We start from the raw sequence: 4,018 nt of genomic DNA on the forward strand, positions 1-4,018 counted from the left end.
TTTGGTTTTTTGTCTAATTCAAAAGTCGTGAGGAACTCTGCAGCCTAATATAGATTGAAGAAGAAAAAGGGGAAATATTCGAGCTACACTCTGTATAGATAACATTATACATTCTTCCAGTCATTTTTGGTTTCTATGTAGTAACTCTTTGTACTATTTACCAGACCTTATTTCCATTTTATTTGAGCAAAGTATGTATATTTACCATATGTGGCAGTTATTGGCTGATATGCGTTCACTGAACGCCGTCTTTCTTCTTGGAGATACTGCTTTGAATAGCTTGGTAAGCTGGCATTTGTTTTTTGTTGGTGAGCATTACCCAACTACTGATTCGACTGCTCATTGACTTAGCCATTTGGATTTTCTTTTGTTTCAGAGGTTCTCATGGTTCTGGATCTCCTAACTTTGTTTTGTGGACATCTATATATTCATTTTCCAAATGGGTCATCCATGCTTGTGTCTCACTTTGGTAAATAGACTGACTCTCTTCTTCTTCTTCTTCTTTAATTTCTTTTTGCATTTCCTCACTTGAGGATGTTTGAGCAGAAGATTTTTACAATCCTATCTATGTTACAGGTGGCCATACTCTTTTCTTGACTTGTCATCCCCTTATGCTCCACTATGGTAAGTTATTGCTTTTATGAAATTTATCTTTAATTTTAATGGATTTTTACAGCATAATTTCGTAGGAATTTTGATTTTGCCAAATAATGCCTCCATGAATTGAAATACTCGAAAGGAACTTTTCCACAGGAAGAAATACCAAAATGCCTTCATTTATTTATTTATTTTTCTTTAAAAAAGTAATGAATATGAGAATTGTGGGGTCCACGTGGTATATGTAAGACATCCAACCCCTCCAATATAGGCACATGAACATGATTATCGCTAAACCAGATTAGTTTTTTCATTTGTTGTATATGCACTTGTTTCTTTTATTGTTGAATCTGAAATTTTTATATGAATTGATCTACCAGGGTGTGTACTAGAATTGGTAAGAGACGCCATTATTATTTTTCTTAAAAAAAGAAAAAAAGAAACGGCTATGGCTAATAGCCGTAGCCCTAGATCTAAACACCATAGCAATTACTCACTTCGGCCTATAACTACGGATATATCATACTTTTAGCTACAAATATTATCTGTAACTATAAGTAGATTTTGCTACAGATTATATCTGTAGCTATTGGTTTCTATGGCTACGGATTTAATTTGTAACCATAGCTTTTAGACCTATGGTTACTGCACCTACGACTACAGTCATGCTACAGACTATAACCATAGCCATAGATCTTTGGCTACGGTTTTTATCCTTAGCCTTTGCCCCCTTTTCTGGTAGTGTAACATTGTCAAGAAATCTAAGATTTAAATCCTTACAACAAGGTTTGAAGAAATCCATATGGGAAAAAACAAATCATTCATGTATTTCTTCACTAAACTAAATGACATTGTTAATTCCATATGGGCTCTAGGAGAAAAATTTCCTGAAAGCAAGGTGTGTGCAAAAATCCTACAATCGCTTCCTGACAGGTTCAATTCTAAAGTCACTGCTATACAAGAATTGAGGGACACTGATATAATGAAGGTAAAGGAATTAGTGGGATCTTTGGAAACCAATGAGCAGAATTTCAAAGCTCCCAAAAGTAAATCTATATCCCTAAAATCCTCAAAATCCAAATCAAAAGATTCAGATAATGAAGAGAATGAGGATGACATGGCTATGCTTTCTAAAAATTTATAGAATTTTTAAAAATAGAAATAGATATGATTTTTAAAAATTGATTAACAAAAGAAAATGAAATTAGAAATCTAAATCTAAAGACTCTAATTTTTTCAACTGTTCTAAATATGGGCATCTAGCTACAAAATATCCTAATAAGGATAAATCTAAAAGAAGAGACATGATCGCCACATGGGATGAATTGTCTGAATCTGAATCTGATTTAGAAACTGATGAATCAGATCATGAAATTGAAAATGATTAAAAGGCATTTATGACCCTAACTAGACTTACTTCCTCAAATGAAGACGAAACATCTGATTATGAAATGCCAGGAAGTGATGTTGAAAATGAAAAAGATCTTCAAGTAGCCTATGATGCCTTATATAGAGAAAGTTGTAAGATTGCAACAAAATTAAAATTTCAAAAGGATAGATTTATAGATTTAAAATTAGAACTTGAAAAATATGTTTTGGAAAAATCACATTTTTCTGATTATTTTGAGAAAACTAATCTTGAAATCAATTTAAAAAATTTTAAAATTGAAGATCTCAAAATTGAAAATAAAAATTTAATATTAGAAATTACTTCTCTAAAAAATTCTAAAGAGACTTGGATATATACCCATGGTGACCTAAGACTTGAAAAGCTACTATCTGCGTCTCGTCGAAGTTACAAAAAATCTGGCTTGGGATATACCAAGGATTGTTCAGAAAAATCCAAAGATATAGCTCTTATATTTGTTAAAGGTAAATTTTCAAAATCTAAAGAAGAAACTACAAACAAAATAAAGAAAAAACCTTTTTATCCAAAAACTAAGTCCAAATATCAAAAGAAAATTTATAATCCTTATCTCGTAGATAAGATAGTGGACTTACTTAAGGAGCTTTTGAAATCCAACACTAGAACTATAAGAGTAAGTGAGAATAAGAAAAAATATTGCTCTCAAACTAATCATGTTATTAGAGATCCTCCTAAACCCAAAACTATATTGAAGTGGGTTCCAAAAAATAAGTGTCTTGTTATTTACACAACTTTCAAAAATAATAGCCATTCAAGATGGTATTTGGATAGTGGATGCTCTAGACGTATGACAGGTGATAAGGCAATACTTTCAGACATCAATCACATTGATGGAGGCTTAGTAACATTTGGAGATGGCAATAACTGCAAAATTGGCGGAAGAGGTAATGTAAAACTTTCCAATCTTCTTTCTTTTAAAGATGTTTTATATGTTGAATGTTTGAAACACAATTTGTTAAGTATATCTCAATTCTGTGATAATAATCATAGTGTTAAATTTTCTGATTATGGATGTGAAATACTTAATAATCAGAGTTATATAATATTAAATGGTCGAAGAACCTCTGAAAATTGTTATATCATTGATGAATCATGTTCCACAAGCCACTCTTGCTATATGGTCCAAATAGACGAAACTGAGTTATGACATAAACGTCTTGGACATGTGAACTTAAAAGATTTATACGAACTTACCGAGGGAGATCATCTTCGAGGCTTACTCAAGTTTAAAAAGTTAGAAAAGAAAGTATGTGGTGCTTTTCAAATAGGCAAACAAATGAGTAGTCATAAGAAGGTAAATTCTTTAGCCACATCTAGACCTCTCGAATTACTTCATATGGACCTTGTTGGACCAACCTGCCCAGAGAGTAAAGGAGGTAAAAAATACTTTCTAGTTGTAGTTGACGACTACAGTAGATATTTATGGGTAGCCTTCTTAAGACAAAAGTTGGATGCTTTTGACAAAGTCAAAAAGTTATTTAAACGCATTTAGATGGAAAAAGAACTGCTTGTGAAAAAGATAAGAAGTGATCATAGAACAGAATTTCAAAATAGCAATTTTAATAAATTTTGTGATGACCATGGAATATTACATGAATTTTCTACTCCTAAAACTCATCAACAAAATGGTATAGCTAAAAGGAAAAACAGAGTTGTAACGCCCTGAAATTCGGGGGTCGAGCATAACTCAGCTCCCGAGTTCCAAAACATCACTTATACAACATATTTAATGATGGATGTATGCTGTCTGTATTAGTGCATAAAACATGGAATAGATTAAGCCAAATAGCAAATATAATTTAGGGATAAGTGAAGAAAACAGCGGAAGACTTATAGAAATAAATGTGTACAAGTGTAAATCCCTGAAGTACATATACAAACCAGGTCGTAATGTAAGTGTTACTATCAAAATTACAAGTATCAAAATTACATCATTTAATTCCCAAAAATAATCCCAGAATCCCGCGCATCAGAACAAGGTTCGCTAGAACCCGT

General features: G+C 32.1%; 1 long non-coding RNA gene across 1 annotated transcript; it reads left to right on the plus strand.

Annotated features, from left to right (window-relative positions):
* The first annotated feature begins 216 nt into the window (after positions 1-216).
* On the plus strand, positions 217-691 carry LOC131247377 (uncharacterized). Its single transcript, XR_009171687.1, has 3 exons — positions 217-283; positions 377-469; positions 577-691. It is a non-coding gene; the product is annotated as an uncharacterized LOC131247377 (long non-coding RNA).
* Positions 692-4,018: the final 3,327 nt, after the last annotated feature.

The sequence above is a fragment of the Magnolia sinica genome, chromosome 5, assembly GCF_029962835.1.
Source record: "Magnolia sinica isolate HGM2019 chromosome 5, MsV1, whole genome shotgun sequence".
NCBI classification, from domain to species: Eukaryota; Viridiplantae; Streptophyta; class Magnoliopsida; order Magnoliales; family Magnoliaceae; genus Magnolia; species Magnolia sinica.